The following is a 21,196-nucleotide window of genomic DNA, read 5'->3' as shown; positions in this document are numbered from 1 at the left end:
GGCCTATACAACTTCTCCACTGAGAGGCTTCCAAGCCAGCCCTGTCCATTGTTCTTGAGCATCTAGGTTAATACACCTTCAAAATGCCAGAAGTAATTAGTACCCCTTGAATACTCACCATCAAGAGAGTACAGTCTTGTTAACTATCCCATAACCCAATTTCTGCCTTGCTTTCTCCCACTTTCACCTACAGTCCCTTCTTAATTTTAGATGCATAAAAGAAGCTGCAAAACTTATTCTCTGGAGCATTTCAGATCTCACTTCCCAGCACATGTCATCAGTTTGGCTCAAAAACACTCATAAAAATCCTCTATAGGTTTGGATGTTTCTTACATTTCTAGCTTTACCAGTTTTGAGAATATGTTATTTTTGTAATCAGAACCAAGCATCTAGTTTTGGCAGTAACAACAAAATCATTCCAGCTACTGCCTTAGGCTACCATAAATACTTTGCAAAATTCCCACCATATCCCAGGATGTCTTATAAAATTTTAGTCACTAAAAGGTATGCAACAGGCAGGTATGCAACTAGGAGCTGAGAGTTATGAGGAAATCACTGAATTCTAACTTATTAGTAATAAAACGGCAATGCTGTGTAAACACTTCATCAAGAACTAGGAGCAGAGCTCCGAGGGAGAGACCTAGAAGGGACAAGGATGTCTGCTGTGTCAGCCAGCACACAGGTCACACAAATCGGGATGGACAGAGCTTACTTTTCAGGCCTCCACACCTCCCAGTTTTCTCTAGGGACCCCTGCCCCCACCCCAAGGTTCCTGTGTTTTAGGGTTTATGGTTCCCAGGTTAAAAGTCCTGGACCAGCCTGTTGAGGTAGTTTGGGAAACTACCTCATCATCCAGGTATTTGCTGTCCTCCCAGGATTAAAAAAACAGAACAAACAAAGAAAAAACAACAAAACTCTGTCCTGAAAAGAGCTGGCCCAGTTTCAGGGACTCTGTGGAGAGACTCCGTAGCTCTGTGCAGGCCACCAGAGGTACGAGTGGGGCAGCAGGACTTCATATTTGATGAGCACCTGAACTCCAGACGAGATACTAAGGGGGAGCATTGTTTCCTCCCCCCCCAGATATGTTTTTATTGGGATAGTGATTGTTTTAAACTGATTAATTTTAAGAAACAAGAGACTCAGAAAGAACCTTTGACCTCCCCCTAACTGTCTGGAAGAATTTAGACAAGGATCTGCTCCAGGAAAGGACCTATCCCCAAAGGCAACTATAGTTTAACACAAGGTACGTGTGAGACGCTGGGAGGAACCAAGCAGAGTCTGCTTGTTCTCCTCTGGGATGCCCCGTGCTTTCTGGGTAGCCAGGCAAGAACCTGTTTACCACATACTTGTTCTTTCCGATGGACCTGTGGATTGCCTCCTTCCCTCTCAAGTCCAAACCACACCCCCTGTCCCCTTAGCTTGAGATGGCATGTGAGCCTCAACTGCCTTGAGGTTCCATATTTGATTTGTCCTTGGGTCCCATGTTCTTATGGAACTATCATTTGCGCACACATAATTCAATTTGGTTATTTTCTCTTGTTAATCTGCCTCTGTCAATTTATCAGACCAGCTATATTAACTAAGAGGGAAAAGAGGGGAGATTCCCCCCTCTTCCAGAATATTGTGTTAGGCTTTCACATATGTAGTCTCATGTAATTTTATCTAAATCTCCCAGTTACCCTACATCTTAGAAATGAGGCTTATTTAGGTTAACAACCCTCCCAAATTCACACAGCTGATAAGTGGTGTGTCCTAGTTTCAAATGATGACTCTCTGACTTCCAAGCCCAGAAGGCCTCACATCCATGGGGCTCTCAGGAAAAACCCGGAGTAAGATCTCACAAGGCACAAAAAATAATCTGGGGATGTTACAATCTTTGAGGCCCCCATAACACAGCACGGGGCAAATGAGAGACTGGGGAACTTGAGGAATGATGATGTGTGCTACAAGGTGAGTTCCAACTTTTTACTTTTGGACACTATGAAGCCTATTTGAAAGGATAGCTTGCACCCATCAAAGCTATGATGGAAAACATATTGAGGGAAGGAAGAAGGATTTATGCATATAGTTTCTAAGTAAAACTATGTAGTCAGCACCATCAGCAGCTGCATTAAGAAAAGAAGACGATTAAGGGGCAGATTTTCAATTAGGAAGAGCATTATTCAAAATCAGCTTAACTGATACCTGTTCTGCCATACTGAAAACATACAACTGCGGTACTGCGTTGTTTATAGAGAGCTTATATACAGGGAAAGATTTGTCCCATGTTGTTACATATTTAAATCATAAGTCTATAAAAAGTTGTGCTGGATAAGCAATGAAGAGATAGTAAATGTGTGTCTCCAAAAGCCTTTCCCTGACCAAGTCATCCCCATTGCCATACCAGTTTCTTTCATTATATGGGCCTGAATCCTTTTCTTCAGAGCACTTGGTACTACTGGAAATTATCTTATATGCTAATTGGGTCTTATCTGTGTCCTAGGATATAATCTCCACGAGAGCTGTCTGCTTCATCACTGTATACCCCGAGTACCCCATCTGTGCTCGGAACACTGTAGGGGCTTGTGACAAAGTCAAGGTGCTTGTGTCAGGGATTTTAAAAAGTGATACTGGCTGTTTATTTTTGGACCTGGTAGTAGAAGAATAGTTGTTGTATCTGAAACTGTTACCCCATTATTTGGATTTTTACTTACTATTCTGTATTTTTGAACAGAGTACCCTGAAAAAACGATATACTATGTATAAAATATACGTTACATATAAAAACCTACATTTATTGTGTGCTCAGTATGTGCCAGACACTGGTTAGCAACTCCTTTAATTTTGCTACAACACCATTAGCTGGGGCAGTGTCTTCATTCTGTAAATTTCAGAGATGATGAAATCGACACACAAGAAGCAAGGTAACATGCCAAGCTTTCCATCAGGAAAATGGTGGAACAGGGGTTCGAGCCCAAGGCATCCAACTCCAGAGTCAACAGACTCAATCATTACATTCTATTGGCTTTCTACTATGTATCAGTGTTGTGCCTGGGTATATTATATTTCACAACAAATATGGCAGAAGGTATTATATACTTAGGGAAAAATTAACTCTATGATGGTCCTGACATGTGAGGCAAACACTGGTTCCCCATAGATTGTGTATTAGTCACGAGGGGAAAGCCACAACTACACAGGGGAGCAAAAGGATTACGTTTTAACCATATACCCCCAAACCAAATTGTCAGTGAGAAGAAGAGGGAGGGACATCACACGCCCATCACGAATGGAATACCTTGAGAAGGACGTGGCATCACTTACGTAGTGATGTATAACCTGAATCTAATAACGAGAAAACACAAGACCAGGCAGAGGAATAGCCCGTACAAAAGGACAGCAGTACAACAATATCAACACAGCGACAGACAAAGGCAGGCGGGGGTGCCTGCTTCAGATTAGAGGAGAATGAGGAGAAGTGGTCACTAGACGCGATGCATGATCTTGGACAAAATCCTCTGCAGACGAGAAAAGAGCTATATAGCTCAGGATTGAATAAACTGACAAAATTTGAACCCGGGCTGTAGATTGAAGTATTCTAGCAGTATTGATTTCCTCCATCCGATAACTGTACTGTAATTCTTGTTCATAGGAAATACACATTGAAGCATAAATACAGACGATATATGCCACCCACTATTAAGATGTTCAAAAATAATGGAGTTAGGGAAGACTGGGTGCTCTCGGAGAGAGACAAGTGTGCCTCATCAGCCTCACCTGGGCTGGGGGAATAGCCCCTCAAGACTGGCTTCCTCCCCTGTTGCATTTCTTTTCCTCACTAAGTTCCCTTCGGTGTGTGGTTGCTCCAAGGGAGGGAATGCACTGAGCAGCGAGCTGGAAATTCTGTTCCATCTGTCAGCTATATTTCTCATTTAAATGAAAAATTTGTGACGCTGTTTAACACAGCAATCTCTCGCCAGTTTAGTTAGCAATATGAGACTCCTTGTTCCGTTGGTGCCTCGGCCGACTCTTCAAAGCTGGAGATCGGTATCTGAAAAGCCATGACCACGACCACGCCAGCCTGCTGTTGGAATAAAGGAGCTCCACCCCACAAACTCTCCTAACGTGGCGGTTCTTTCTCACAGCTCTCAAATCGTAATCATTGCAAAATACACCATGCTTCTCATTAACCATGATGAATGTTATCATCCTAGTTCCCCATCCTGCTGGTTTTAATGTTACTCAAAATACATGCAGGGACTGAAGCATGGCACCACCAAGGTGCAAAGGAGTACATCCTAACACCACCCCTCGCCCCCGGCTTCTCAGAGCTGACAGAGACTAGAGGTCTGGGGTGAGCAGTGGGGAGTTGAGGACAGGCTTTATCCGGCGGAATAAGCGCTGGCTTTCTAGGTTGCCAAAGGACCTTAGAAATGTTTTGAAGACCCTCCGGTAGCACAGACTGAGCAAGCCAAGAAGGCTGCAGGGAGTCTGAACTCCTCTTTTCCCACCCACAGGAAGGAGGGTCATCATGACTGCCCGCAACCTATCCTCCAGCAGTGCTCTGCCAGCTATTAATGGTCCCGATCTCACCATCTTTACAATCCTATTGTTTGCTATTAAAACTACATTATCCTCAATGAGGTTAGGCTATCTCATGACAGAGTAACAAAAATACAATTCAATTATTATCCACTGAGGGCCTAATATATGCTGGGCATTGTATTTCACATAATCGAGACTGCAAATTAATTGTTATGGAGTATTGGGTTGGCGAAAAAGTTTGCTTGTTTTTTTTCTGTAAGCTGGCCGCAGTAGCACTTAGCTGTTTTTAACTTCATTAGAAACAGTTTTATTAGATTGTATTGTGACAGCTGTTATATCAGCATGCATTTAAAAAATCTTACCAAAGTTGATGAATTTTTGTGCAGCCATTTTAATATTGAAGATGGAAGAAAATATGCAACACTTTTGGCATATTATGCTTTATTATTTCAAGAAAAATAAAAACACACTGAAACACAAAGATCTGTGCAGTGTGTGGAGAACATGTTGTGAAGTTTCACGCCGGAGATTTCCTCCTGGATGGTGCTCCACGGCCAGATAGACCTGTTGAAGTGGACAGCAATGAAATCAAGACATTAACTGAGAACAATCAATGTTATACCATGTGGGAGATAGCCAACATACTCGAAACATCCAAATCAATAAAGTTATTGGTGAAAATGAAAAATGTGTCTTTTATCTAATGGGGAAAAACAAACTTCTTGGCCCACCCAACACATATATTTAAATTTATTTTTAGGTACTTGAATATATATGCATATATATTTGAGTTTAGAGGCAGATATTAAGGCCTATGAAGATTACGCAACACAGGTCAAAAGTCACAAAGTAGGTAGAAGGACGAGACTGCAATGTACATGGGCCCATGTGCTTCCCCCGGCCCCACACTAGAACTGCACCCTTAGCACACACCCCCTCACCCACCAGAGCCCATCTCATCCTGGACCCAGGCTATTTCTGAGAAGCGTGCCTTAGATGTGCAAAAGTCCCTTCAGGATTTCAGGGATGAGACAGCTTTTCTAACTTAGCTACAGAGATCGCCATCTATGATGAAGATCATGGTGATGCTGCTGAATATTCAAGGGGGGCAAACATAATACTCTGTAAGTTGCCCTCTTTAATGTTTCAACGGTATGCGCTTTTCCCCTTCAGAGGGCTTTATATTTAATGCTATATCTTCCTACACACATGGCAGATATAGCTGATCTACGTCCTCTCAAATGTCCACAATTGTGAACACCGCTTACGTCTTCAAAATTTCAGTTGACTTCAGGGATAAGCTCTCCACTCACAAAAGACTGCAGTGTCCCTGAGCAGGAAACAGACTTCTGGCTGAAGAACTCACACGTCCTGAGAACACAGACCGTGTTTTGTGCCTTGTAAGGGATCTGGAACAAGTTGATGTTTAATAAATACTAATTAATATACCAGTTGAACTTAATTACCATTCAGCGTATCAGGCTAATTTTATACCTTAATGGAATGGATGCCATTTTCATAATAGTACAAAGAAAAGAATTAAAACTGCTACTTTGTAGATGGTATTTATAAGGTATTTAAGGTCTCTCTACCACATCCCTCCACTGTGGTATGTTTAAAACATTATAATATTACCATGTTACTTTCATTTTTTAATGAGAAAAGGAAATCAGAGAGACAACAATTTTTCCAAAGTAATTCAAGAACTGCAGATCAATTAATAGCGTCTGACTTAGTCAACTGTGCTTTTACGTCCCAACTGTTTCCAAGAATGGGTATTGTAACCCATTCCTCACATCATTGAAGATATGAAGATATTTTCGCTCCTGGTCCATGGCAACATAAGAGTAGTTTGCATTAGTATTATTGAAACCTGATGATTTCTAAAGTTTCATATAAATTTGATATTACTGGCACTTCTGGAGGAAAGCATTTAAAACTAAAAGCAAGTATATAATATAGATTAATTTCTTTTCCCATATTATCTGTTTGTTACAAAGACAGATGAACAATACAGAATGGGGAATACAAATATAAAAGTCTGACATCTACTGCCATTCTTAGAGTAATTTCCCTGAGGACCACGTCAGGGCCAGATTCTCTCTCTTTATGAAGAATGGTCCTTCCCCCTCACCCTAGTCATTGCTTCCAGATAGGGACTGCTGTGTTCTCACATGACTCTGCATCCCTGGCCACAGACGGGATCAAGGAGAAAAAGGCACATGAAGCAATTTGGGCAATGATAATACCTACAGAGTGGGCTCCAAAAATTGGTGCAGGAAGGGCATGTGACTGAAGCCAGGCCAATTGGAATCCTTTCCTGAGAGGTTTACTAACTCAAAATAAGGGAAGAAGAGCTTTCTTCTCAGATTGTATGATGCGTCAGCCCAGAATCTACCGGCAATGGCTATGTACCCCCTGGGTGAGAAAAGCAAGCCCACAGTTGAGGAATGAAGCTGAGATCCAGAAACAAAGAGAGAACAGAGTCTGATGGCATTTAGACTCTGGATTTGGGACGTTCCTCAGGCTGGCTTCCCCATGGCCATTCTACAGCTGGAAACAGGACCTAACAAACTCCCATCATTTGTTGCCAAAAAGTCTGATTAATGCATTTGATATAATTAATGTATATAATCTGATATAATTAATGTGTAAAGTTGAAAGTGGAATCCCCTAGTCCCTTCTCAAGAGGTACTAGTTAGAGTTTATGGACAGAAACTTAATTTGATCCATCTTAAACAAACAGAGATTGACTGTATTTTTCAGACTATAAGATGCGGGTTTTTTTACCACATTTTTTGCTTGAAAATTTTTTTCTATTTTCTTCCTCTAAAACCTAGGTGCATCTTATGGTGCGGACCTCAGACGCCCCTAGGTTTTAGAGGAGGAAAATAGGGGGAAAATTCAAAGCAAAAAATGTGGTAAAAAAAAAACAAACTGTGTCTTATGGTCCAAAAAATATGGTATGTGCTCCTATAACCAAGCCTTTGGAAGGACAAGTACATGAGCTGCCCTGAGGACTCTGGAACCAGAGACTTGTGACCAGCTTTGCCTCCGCCTCCATTTTCTGCGTATGCTCACTTTACTCTCTCAGACTAATTCTTCACCACTTGAAATAAAATTGGCCACCAGCAGCTCCAGAATCATCTTGTAACTGGAGAGGAAAGAGGTCTTTTTTCTTCTAAGAGGTCAGGGTTTTTTCTTCTAAAACCCCCAAGGGGCATCCTGACTAGTGTGGCATGGGTCACAGGCTACTCTCTGAACTAATGCCCGTGGCCAGGGCTCTGGGGTAGCACACTGGCCAATTCGCGCAGCCAGAGAGAGAATGGGAAAAGTGCCCGCAGCTTCCATGTGGAACAGTTGACAGAACAAGAAGATGAGAGGTTTACCAGGTAGAGAGGCTTGCTGTTTCAAGAGAAACAAACAAAAAAGATTTAAAGAAGATAAGCGGTTTGATGTATACCTTCTAGACTCTTCACTCTCGTGAACAAATATAGAAAGATAGGCAGGCCCAGGGTGTCTGAGTGTGCTGAGCACACCCCAACATTCAAAACACACCAGGGCTGAAATCCAGAGTCCTCTGTGAAAATGAGACAAGTCATGGTTTATCTGGTGTTCATATACAGGAGGATAAAAAGGTCCCTGTTTCTGGTAGGCCGCATTTTGCTTTCTTTCAAGACCCAAGAGAAAACTAGAATTTCCCCAAAGAACTTGGAGGTACAGGCATAACCCTGATGACTGGGGTTGAATGCCATGCCTAGCTTTTGGCAGAGGATGTCATTCTGAAAAGATGTTACAAAGATATCCTTTGGGTACAATTCTGAGATGACTTTGTCACACCTGCCATATCCCTTAACATAAGTTGGTAGCACAGATCTGGGCACATAGCTTATTCTCAATGAATACATGATTAATTGCCCTGGAATCAGAAATAGGTACGTATTTTCATCAGACTTCTCTCATTCACCGAGGGGATATAAATCTATCAATCTTTCCCCCACGGATTTCTATATTTGAAAAGAAATGAATGCCTTTGCATTTTGGTAAGGCTTAGAAATTTATCTGCAAGGCAATGGTATAAGCTTAAATAGCTAGTCTCTGAGAGGGGCCCCAGGGGTCTCACATCCTGGTGTTTATACCCTCGTGTAGTCTTTTCCACAACAAGTCTAGGCTGATCTGTGTGACCAATAAAGTGAGAAAAAATTGTTCTGAGGTGAGGTGATCTCTGGCTATGCTTGCTTGTCCTCTTGCATTATTCACTCTCGGAGAAGTCGGATTTCACAGCACGGATATTCACGTAGCTCTATGGACAGGCATATGCGAACGAAACGAAGGTTTCCTGGCAACAGCCACCCCCAGCTTTCCAACCATGTGAGTGGTTCATCCTTAGTCCCCAGAAAGCCTTTTCCCCAAAGTCCCCCTCAGGAGACACCTGGGAGAACCTCCTGAGAAGACCAAGCCTGAACCGTGCAGCTGAGCCATCCAATTCCTGGTCTCTGGGTTAATACTGTGGGAAACAACTCATGTGTACTGTTGTTTTACGCCACTGCATGTTGGGGTGGGGAGTATTTGTTACACAGCAATAAATAACTAATGTGTAAACCAACAAAAATAAATTTAACAAATATATCTCAGTACACGTAACAGCAACCTTTTTCTTCTGAAATACTAAGTCAACTTTACAATGTCGAATGAGACCACATTACCACAAATGGAATGAATATCTTTTCTGGTTTCTTCTTCCTGTTGAGTCTACTATTCTGAGAAGTGCATATATCTCTGAAGCACTCTTTTCCTAATAACTAAACATTTGCCTCCAGCCAATGAGATCTTTGTTGCAGACAAAACTGGAAATACTGTTTTCTGTACCAGTAATAAAAATTCAGGGGAGAGCTGAGGTCATTAGTAAAAGAATACAAAGTACCCGTTAGGCAATATCTTTCCACTCCACCCAACAGGTTTTCCTTTAACCGCTAAACAGATTTAAACCTTAAAAAACACACTTAACAAAAGCGCTGCTGTTCGTGTATTTTAAAATTTTTGTTGTTTACTTTTTCTAAGTAACTTGTTGAGAAAATGCATGTTACTGAAATATTTTTAGTTATGTACACTACCCGTTAATTGCTAAAGGAGAGGGCTTTTTGGAACCCCTCGTGCCAATATTTGCTTCCCTGAGCACCAACTGTCCCTTAGCTCCACATTCAAAGGATTCAAAGGAAGAGCTTTAAAAAGTACATCCAAGGAAGGAAGGGAATGATATATCTTTTTTTAAAAGAACTATTTTTAGAAAAATCCAAACTGACCCAGGCATTGTAACAATGGTAACAATGAATTGTCCTAAGTTCATGTCTAAAAAAGAAGAAAATTTTACCCTTTGCAACATCATAGATGGACCTGGAGAACATTATGCTAAGTGAAATAAGCCAGTGAGAGAAAGACAAGTACCCTATGACTTTACTCACATGCGGAATCTAATGAACAAACTGAACTAACAAGGAAAATATGGACAGACTCGTCAAAGCAGAGCTCAGGCAGGGCGGTTAGAGGCTGGAGGGACTGAGCAAAAAGAAAAAAGGACTCATGGATGCAGACACCAGGGTGGGGACTGCAGAGGGAGGAGGCATAAGGGGGACAAATGATAATGGGAAAAAATACAATAAATTTTTACCAATTAAAAAGTAATAAATAAAATCACAGAGTTTAACATAACTAAAATAAAAATGTGGCCTATCTTAAGCGACAGAGTTAAAAAGAAATCCTACCAAGTTAAAAATCATTGTCATTCAGAAAGTAGGTAAATGGTTGGCCTGGGGCTGAGGGTGAGGTTTCTTTTAGGCATGAGGAAAATGTTCTAAAACTAGATTGTGATAATGGTTACACAGCTCAGGAAACATACTCAAAGCCATTGAATCGCACACTAACAAGGGGTAAATTTTATAAAAATTATATCTTAATAAAAGTGTTTTTAAAAATTGTCCCTGATGACTGTGAAAATATTCCAAGGATTAGCAGTACACAAAAAAGTCACCAAAAGAATGGGTCTGCTTCAAATGTTGTTTTCCTCCTACTTCTACAGCTAAAGCTGAAATCAAATTTTAAGAGGCCTCAATCACACATTTAAAAACTTTCTAAAAAGAAATACAACAAATAGGCTTTTTTGTAGCTTAAAGGTAAGCTTCGCCCTGTGTTGGGACCATATAGTCGATAGACTTTGAACTTGCTGTCAGAGTGAACTGAGGAGGTAACAGCTGCAGTTGTTTGCAGTTACTATCAAGGCAAACTCACTGTGCAAAACCGAAACTCTTACCAGTAAGAAATGCAGGCTTTTCATAGACATTTCGGTAACCACAACAAAGTGTACCAGTTATTTTGCATTTTAACTCTTTCGCAAGGTTACAAGGAAATTGTTTTGCTATAGGGTACGTTGCAAATGTCACAGGTGCTCTAAAACATACAAGTGCATTTTTTGTTGTGGACTTCCGTCTTTCACTTCTGGCACTGTAACAACCACCCAAAAATCCTATTACCTAGATTTTGTTAACTGTCTATAGTAGAAAAATTTTCTGAGAGGGACAGTTTCAGTAGTTAAGTAAGGCCAAAGATAATGAACACTCTTTAACTATAATTCTACCTATACATTTTATAAATTAGTTAAAAGCTTATCAAATATCCCAGGCAGAGTTGTATATTTTATTTAAGAATATAAAATTTATAATGAAAGTGTAACATTAAAATAAAATATGATATTTATAAGGAAAGAAACCAGAAACAAAAGACTACGACTGCATGACTGCATTTATATCGTCTTCTGGAAAAACAAAGCCATGGGGACGGAAAACAGACGAATGGTCCCCAGGAGCTGGGGGAGAAGGGGCGCTGACGGTGGTCACGTGAGGGAGCTCTCTGGGCTGATGGAAATGTTCTACATCTTGAGTGTGGTTGTCATTACACAATTTTGTGCCCTTGCCAAACTTATTGAACTGTGCATCAAAAAGGATGAATTTTAACACCAGTGAACTATAGTTTGAAATCTGGTATAATTATATTAGAAATATTAGATTTGACTGTTTTGATCAGAGTATGCTGTTAAAGTTAATGATACAATGCTGAAAATACACTAGGGCATCAAACCAAAAGAAAAAGTGAGTCTATAGTTACTGGAGATTTTATGATTTCCCCAAATTTTTATTTTTACTGTAGGAAACTCGGTGACAAACAGTTTTAAAAATTAGTCTGGATGGAAATTATAAGTCTTTAGACTGGAATTAGCTTCTACAATGCAGATGATCAAATGTTTTATGGTTAACTTCAATTAGCAGTCACTTAATTATTAACTATACTCCCTCATAATTTTTGGAATGCTTTTATTATCACAACGACTTAATAGCTATAATTTAAAGGATCACTAAATTCTAGTCTATCTCTCTCTCTGAAATACTTATAGCAATTAAAAAGAATTCATTTGACTTAGTTCCCTTGATGTAGCACTTCTTTACTATTTGTTGAGGTAGCGGACCACCACATTACAAAGTAATTTTTCTTGATATAGGTACATATATGGCAATGTTATGTGTCTGATACATAGGAAAGATTCGAATCTAAATGTTCTTCAATTGGACAATCTATCTTTTCATATTTATTTCTGTTTCCCACTGTGACACGAGCTGTTTGCAGGACGGGGCAGTGAGATACGGTGTCTGCTCATTCGCAGTCTCTACTGCACCTACGTCGTGTGCTGTGATGCACGTAGCAGATGATCATACATGACTGCATACATTACTGAGCTGATTCACCAACAGTTATCACAGAGAGTTGTATACTACTGTAATATTACATTTTACACCGAAATCTTTTCGGAGGTGTATTTTTACTGGGTTGCAATGAAAGGCTTCTCCTCTTATCAATAACAAAATTAATTTACAATTCATCCTTGAGAATGGTGGTTGTTTCATTTTTTAAAGAGTGTTTCCACTGATGCAAGCCTGGGAGGCATGACTGTTTTCCATTCCGATGAATCTAAGATGCCATTTGATTGTGGTTGCGGTGGCTTTTCTAGATTGGTGCTCAGCATTCTATCATCCTTTTCATGGGTCTGCCTAGTCTGCGGAGGCTGGAAAGTCTCCCAGACTCCTTACAGCTGGGTCCCGGAGTTCATGCAGGCTCAGCCAGTGGTGAGATGCACTTCCATAAGAGCAAAGCAAACGTGTACTGCCTGTGCTGGCAAGCTCTTTGCGGAGGTGCTGGGCTTTTCTGTGGCAGCATCAGTCAAGTAGCCCCACTGCCCAGTCACTAAGTGTGTACCTGTCAAAGGTGGGGGAGTGGGGTGGGGCACTGGACTTGCAGGTTTGGACTGTAACAAGTACCCGTGGGTTCTGAAGGTGACAGCCATGGCAGTAACTCCTTGATTGTGCCAGTGGCGGTGTGTTCTGGACCTGCAACATCCTGACGGGAGGAGGTACTCGCTTGCGTGGTGGTCCCGTTCTATGGTGTGGTTTTGGGAGTTGTCCTGAAAGCTCAACCTTGAGTCTGTTTCTTTAGCCATTTCAAAGTTCTTAAAACCAGGCGATCGTGGTTCGATTCCCAGTCAGGGCACATGCCTGGGTTGCAGGCCAGTTCCCTGCAGGCCAACTCCCAGCAGGGGATGCCGAAAGGCAACCATACATTGATGTTTCTCTCCCTCTCTCCTTCCCTTCCCCTCTAAAGATAAATAAATAAAATATTTAAAAAAAAAGTTCTTAAGCCATTTAATACCCCATAATAAATCCTTTCCTGCTTGAACTATCTTGAGTAGATTTTATTTTCTGCAAATGAACCCTGACCAATATAGAAATAAAATGAATTATGGTCATCTATAGACAAAAATTAAATGGATGAGAGCACAATACCGTCAATCAATATAAGGACTGAAGTAACTCCTAGCCTAGTTAAAAGGAATGGATATATACATTGTAAGTTTAGATGGACATTCTTTGTCTATTGGTAATCTACTAAAGTCCAAACAGAAAGCCAAATATTCTGTGCAAATTAAACATTGCCTGAAATAAAAAGATATTGATCAGCCTCTGTAAATTTATGATATTTCCCTTTTGAAAGCACTATTTAAAAGTGATATTAGGCATGATTAAGTAGAAGTGGGGAGGGAAATAAGTGATTGAATCATGTGAAAAATAATATTTTTAATAGAAACTTTCAAAGATGTGCTGATTTTTTTCAATCATGAGAAGTCTTCCGCAAAGCCTGTGAAAAGTCAAAACCCCACAGAAAGGTGGACCCCCCAGAACGAATGGGAAAAGTATTTGAGAGTCGTGGATGAAAAGGGAAGCCTTCATGAAAAGTTGTGCTTTAGGGTCTAAAACTACACACAGGATAAAAGGTGTACATTTTTACCTGAAACCATGTAATTAATCGGTGCTAGGCAACTTAGTGCAAAGGATTTTGAACGTGTAGAAGGTAAAAGAGCCTTAAATGTAGACTAGGATGATGATGGTCTATTTAGAAGGATATTTCTCTGGAGGGGTGTTTACAGCCACGGTAACGACTGCCATGTTGCTTTAACTTAAAATAGAAGGAAGCCTCAGGGTGCCGGGCGCTCAGGTGACCCCACTGCGTGTGTGTCGGCAATGGGGAACTGCTGCTTGAAAAGGGCTGACGTGATCTTACAGTATGTTCACCGAAACACGACACGCGAAAACCACAAAGCAATTTTCCCAATATACGCAGGGTTGGTCAAGCTCATATTAGAAACTCACATCCAGCCTGACTGAGGTTTCATATTTTAAAAGAATGTGGAGAAACTAGAAAGGGAACAGAACACAGCACAAAGGGCTTATTAAAGAGCTAGAAAGCAGGGCATAAAAATGGTAAGAAAGGAAATTGGTTTTATTTAGCCATAAGAAAGCTAAATGGTCTTAATATGTAACTTAGGGTTCTTTGCTGTAAAAATAAAACACAAGTTACACCTAGAAGGCCTAACCACCCAGATAGTAACAACGTAAGATTAAATAAATAGGAGCATAAGACTTGCAACAATCCCTTAAGTGAGGACTGGTTTTACCTTCTCATTCCCAAAAACCTAGCCCGATCAGCTGAAAGAATCCCCACAATGTGACAGTACCAGGGAAATGGGGCCCCAGGTGAATGACGGAACTCCTGTGGTAAATTGCTACTTAAATATTTCCTTTCAAGAAGAAATACACCAACTACTATTTATTATGGGGAAAACCATTAGTGGGAAGGATAGCATACTGTAACAGCTGCAGAAATTTTCAGACACAGAATAGTTCATTCACATAGGCATCTAGCTAGCTATATTAGCAAGTTATAGCAAGTTTTATGAATAGTTATATGGGACAAACTTAACATGTAGTGACAGATTTGAATCTCCATCAGTAACACTTATGCTTTAAAGCTGGGCTGCATGCCAACAGGAAAAACAAAAGAAACAATTGGCTCTTGGGTCCCCATCTACTTTCTGTGAGGTAGTACAGCATTTTAAAGAATAGTCTAAGTCATTATGCTGGTTTCTAAAATAAACCAGGCTAGGATTAAAGATGGCAAAACAATAGAAGACGTATCAAATGCTACTCTTATTTCTTTAAAACTTAAAATATTTTGATAATAAAATGAGATTGAGAACGAGTGCATTAGTGCTGAATATTCAGTTGCCATAAAAGACAAAAAGAAAAAAATCCTAGCACAGCTGATTGGCAGAAGAGTACCTCAAACCCTGGACCACCGTGATGGCCACTCATTGAGACATGGCCCCGGGGAGGTCTGGATGGGGGTTAACAGGGAGTAGAGAAGTGATGTTACTAGAAAGGTTCTGGATATTTTCTGAAACCCTGATGCTTTAACTCCACCTCTTAAAAAGGCTTAGAATTACACATGTACACACAAAAAGTGTGAAAAAAATGTCTTCTCAGTCCCTGAAAAATTGAATGCACAATTATCCAATGACCTTGAAGTACTTCCAGGATTCTGTTTGTATAACCTGTCAAAATGAGAGTTTCATATGTTCCCTATCATAGAAGTCTGTGCCTTTCTGCTGCCTTATAGGCCCTGCTCTGGGCAACTGCCTCCCTCCGCAGTTCCATGGGGAAGCTGACAGAACCATCAGTCAGACAGCTCAACCTGCCCAACCGCAGGCCTGGGCGCCAGACAACCTCTTCTCTGGACAGTGGTGAGTCCAGGGGGGCTACGGGCATGGCTTTTGGAGAATAGAGGCCACATCTCCTTCTGGGGCCACCAGCTAGCTTGTCCACATAAAACCAGGATAGTAGAATGAGACCATCTTTCTTGTCACCTGGAGAGAGCCCGCACACAAATGAGTCTAAGGCAGAGCTAGAGCCCAAGAGAAAGAAAATGAAACCCGTCCTGATAACCTTTGAGCCACACCCAGCAATGGCAAACACAAAGCGACCCTTGGAGGGTTTTTTTGTTGTTTTTTTAAAGTGAGCAAATAACCTTCTTTTTTGTTTAATCTCTGTGGATTTAGATTTCTCTCACTTGCCACCAAAAGAGTCCTAACGATGCTCCCATTTTGCAGATTGGGAAACAAAAGCACAATAATTGTTAAAACCTATAGGGAATAAGAGGTGAGCAAAACTATTAAAACATTCACTAGTCCATAACCAAGTGGATATACATGGGCACACTTATCCTCTCACAGTTTTATTTATTTGGATATAAACACTGGAATTTGTGACGTTTTACAGTACGGAGGTGAAGGGAGTCAGAAAGTCCCAAAGTCCCAGCCCCTGCTGTCACTCACTGCCTGAGAGGCGTAGGCGGAGAGGGGAAGCAGGGCACGAACCCTCCTAAGTCCAGGGTCCCCCAGTATCTGAACAAAAGTGGACTGCTCCTATGAAATCTTTGGTGAGCTGAAACGGCATAAAGTGAAGAAGCAATTACCATTAATTTATACGGAAAAACTTTTTGAGCAATCCCAGATCCCCAAACTAACCTACCAAATTACATGAAATACCACCTAAAACCTAAAACAACACTAACACATGGCAAAGACAGTGCCGCTGTCACTGCTTGGGGCGTGCGCCGCTCCTGCAACAGCTCGCCAAAAAACAGACCCTGAACTCTCTTTTCAATTTTCTGCAAAAATAATCCTCTTTGGGTTTCTCTTCCTGTTAGCCAAAAATGGGTACAAATCCTTTTTAGGTCTTTCATAAAAGCAAAATGGTGTAATGAGAACTTTCACAGTATCCTTCACCTGTGTTAACTTTCTTATCTATAAAAAAGGATAACAATCCCATAAAACTACTGTAAGGGTTAAATGCAATAGTGTATGCAATCTGTGGTTTGCAAACTCTATGTAACCAAGAGAGATATTGGGCACCAGCATTATAACTGGGGGAGAAAGATTCATGCACTTCAAAGTATTGAGGTGTTTTCCCCCTACATCAAAAGACGCTTGTAGTTACAAAGCTGTTCTGAACATTTATTAAAACTGTTCTTCTAAAATAAATGCTATCTACCAATCCTGTGTGTACACGTAACAATACTGCAATAAGGACGTTTTTAAAAGTCAGATTCTTTTTATCCTTAACTGTCTCTCCTCCCTCACCTCCATCAACCCACCAGCTTCTGAGATTTCCTAATCTCAGGTTCTGACACTACCATCCAACCTCAGTCCAAGTAGGACTGCAGGGAGAGATTAATCTGTGCATTCTCCGTCATCCGCGTGCCTTATTCACTGGACTGTTCACGCTCGATCTGTGTTCTCACCTTCTTCCACTTTGCTCTTCCTGCACAAGGTTAAACACAGCAAAGTATACCTCCCAGGCTTCCTTACCAACCAGCTCCTAGTCAGGCCTGGCCAGTGGAGGTAGCAGTACAGGGGGTGGAGGGAGCATTTCTTCCCTCTCTTTGCTTCGGGCAACCGCATCTCTTTGGTGGTCCAGCTCCTTCTAGGCAGCCTCGGCTCCAGTCCCTTTGGCTCCTATCGTCTTAGGGGTACTAGCTCGGCTCTTCTTAATCTCGGAGTTTCTGTTTTCTATCTGCCCTTTTTCTAACACCCTTTAAAATAGTTCCCCATGTTAAATTTCTTCTATGAAACTTGCTAGCATGGGTTCTACAGGCTCTGGAACAAATAGTACCTTTTTTTATTACAAAATCTTTTAGACATAATCATAAGCATGTGATTCTGTAACATAACAATATCACACTCAAGCATACCATGTGACATTGTAAGTGAAATGTTCAAATTAAAACTAAATTACTTCACTCATGTTATTACCCTACCAACCTCACTCAAGCAGGCCTTCTGCCAGACCCTGTATTTCCCAGATCGAACACTGATTGCTAGAGAGATCCATATCCAATTTGTGGCCACACATTGCTAGTTTGGGCCCTATTTCTCTTCATCCCTTCCTCACCACCCAGCACAGGCCATCACCGCATATGGATAATCTCATACCTCCATCTCCAATATCTCTTGATCTTCAGTCTAGTTCCACCTGAATATATTTTTCACCTTGCTGATAGAGCGAATGTTTTAAAACAGTCACTCTATGGTGACCTTGTGACTAATCTCCTTACGAACTCCCTCAGTGGCTCTTCATCTCGCCCAAGAACTAAGCTCCTTAGTATGACAAAGCTTTTCACAATCTATTGCATTACCCATGACAGTTTCATCTCTGGCTTCTCAATGTTCTAGTAACACAAAATTGCTCATAACATTGGTTCACACATGCACTCACAATATACATGCACACAACCATTCACACACGAACATCCTCTGTCCCACCGCTCAGATCTCCCATCTCAGATACACGGTTTCCTCCTTCCCCATCTACTTTTGGCTGACTTTAACTCTCCTTCAAAACTCAGCTCAAGGATGTCTCCAGAGAGCTTCTGTGAAGACCCAGTCTGGGCTTCCTCTGGGCTTGTGTAGCATCTGGTACACCCTTTTGTGACTGCACTTATTATATCCCATCAACATACCCTGTTTACTGTGAGTCTTTTTCACCTAAGTGGAGTGCCTCACAAGCCTCTACAATCCTTTCTTCACCTTGCTTCTGTACTTCCTACCAAGAGATACTGGTTGACGTAAGTGAACGGAGCTATATCCCCGCGTGCCTTGGCAGCTCAACTCAGGACCTTACACTTCATTTCCTTCTCTCTGACTCCCACATCCAAGTACAGGCATACTTCGAAGGCATGGCAGGTTTGCTTCCACACCACCATAATAAAACGAGCATCACAGTAATTCGAGTTGCCACCTTTTCGCTGGCAGAGGGTTTTGCCTTCGGTTTGTAAACAACACACACAATGCCTGTGAAGTGCAATAAAGCAAAGCTCAGCAAAACAAGGTATGCCTGTAATTAACTAGCCTTAACTTGACCTCAGACATTTCTCTGAGAGAAGTTTCTCCTGGTATCCAAAAGGAGAGTGTTGCTATGAAATCTTTCATAAACCGAAATGGTGTAAAGCAAAGAAGCAATTACTATGAACTAATATAAAAAAGATTTAAGTGTTCCTAGATATCCCCCCAAATAACTAAGTCATACCAAAAATGCTTAATTATGTCCAGTTTTATGCTAAATGCCACACTCTGACTAGCTCTTTTAGGTTTTTCTGATACCATAGGACACATCTTGCCAATGGATGCATAAGATAAATGAAGATAATACACCGAGGCCCACAGACACAGTTCAAAGCCGTGGTGGTCTGATGCTGAGATGCTGAGTGTAGTTCCTGGAACTAGCTTAGCAGGGCCACTCTTGCTGCGCAGGGTGCAGGCTGCCCCTTTAGTAGCTGCTGCAAAAACCTGAATGCCGTTTTTGCTTTTCACCTTTTTGCTGTGTGATGTGTAAAAGTGAAAAATCACTTTGGATTTTTCAGTTAGTGAAAACAGGTACTAATGCAGGTCCTTCGTAGTCATAGAAGTGAAAGGCCAAAGTGAAGTTTGAAGTGTGCCTTGATCCTTCTGTCTCGCCCCATAGCTGATGCTCCCATCTTCTATGTCATTGTTTTTCAGCTTTCTTTGGCCATGACCCATGATAAGAAATACATTTTGCATCATGACCCATGATATACACTCTGAATTTGTACTCAACTCACTTCTAAGACAACTTGCAAAATGCAACCAAGAGGAAACTTACTAAGATTTAATCACTCACTTTTTTCTCATTTCTTTCTTTTATTTTCCAGGTGATAATCCCCATACTCCACTTAATGGCTTCAACCCTGTCACGTGTTGATGCAAAATGATGGTGTTTCTCTTGAAACACAGGGAATTAAATGTGCCAAATTTTAAGTAAATCCATTTTGTTCATTTTGAAGATTTAAACCTATTGTAGGAATGACTCAATTAAAAATTCAAGCTTCCCAGTTTATGCATAACAAGTAAACCAGACAGAAGTTTTATGAAACATTGACCTTTACTGTGGTGGTCTGGAACTGAACCTGCAATATCTTTGAGGTGTGCCTGCACATATTTTATCTAATCCTCACATCCCCAGTCAATTGCACAAGTACAGCCCGAGTGTCTCCTACTTTGGCTCTTACCTTGCCAGGCACGAGGGAAGTGATGGAGCACAGGAAGGAAAGAATCCCTTTCCTTCCTGTTGAGCTGCCAGGTTAGTGCAGCCCTTCTCAGCCTTTCTCCTACCCTAACACACGTGAGAGGTACAGCCCGCCGTTATCAGTACTGGGTGCTCATTGCATCCTGATTTTCAGCGCAGGACATCTCCTGGCAGGTTGGGTGTGGGAGGAACTCCGTCCAGCAGCATGCTTCTCCCGGCCACCATGGACGAGAAATCAATTGTCCCGGATACAATCTTGCTGTTCCGGCAGGAAAGGAGGTGGCGATTTCCTCTAGTGGAGAACGCCTCCAGCCCTTCTCCCAAATGGCTTTCATTGGGAATGGTATGTGTAGGTGTATACAGCATACGTGAATAGTTTATCAATCAATGTCAGAAAGGCTATAATCATACAAAAACAGGTATTATCTATAGATAACAATCAAGGGAACACAGAGATTTGTCACAGGTCAGGGTCTGTTTGTTAGTCATGCTGACGCCAGAGGGTCTTTAAGATGAGTTTCATGAGATAAGGTGTAAACTCCTCATGCCTTGAACTTAAATATCCGTTTTATATCACCAGGGCTGTACAAAACAAAGCAGAGCAAGCTTCAAAGGATACAATGTATTTATCAGGCCTGGTTCCCATGGGAACCCTCATTGTTCCAGTGGGGCCCTGTCTACCACCTGCGTTTTTACCTGATTTTCCGGGGAAACTTATTAGCCCCATTTAGGGCTTGCTCTCACAGGGACCACACAGAGTGGTCCCCAACAGTTGGAATTGTTGAGGGTGGATGGTGTTTGGGGGTGCAGGTTGATGAAGCACCACAAATAATTTTAATGTCTCCCCTTTCCACATGATTAAGGACACAGATTCAGTAAGTTTATAACACACTTAGTGCACAGTATATAAGTGCTATGATGGGAATCCCGTTCCTTGAGCAAGCTGGAGCAACATCTATCGTGGAGTCAGGTGGAGGCCGAAGACCTTTCTGCAGGAAGTGACATACAATGAATGAGAACTGCAGTAGTAGGAGTTGGCAGTCAGAAGAAGGGGTGTGAGGATAAGATGACGTGGTATAACAACATTCTAGGGACAGCCTATGCTACAGCTCAGAGACATGACAAAGAATTTG

This window comes from Sturnira hondurensis, unplaced genomic scaffold (assembly GCF_014824575.4).
Source record: "Sturnira hondurensis isolate 20B ecotype Veracruz unplaced genomic scaffold, ASM1482457v3 Scaffold0021795, whole genome shotgun sequence".
Classification (NCBI taxonomy): Eukaryota; Metazoa; Chordata; class Mammalia; order Chiroptera; family Phyllostomidae; genus Sturnira; species Sturnira hondurensis.
The sequence above is the reverse complement of the archived record's forward strand: the minus strand, read 5'-3'. Positions refer to the sequence as shown.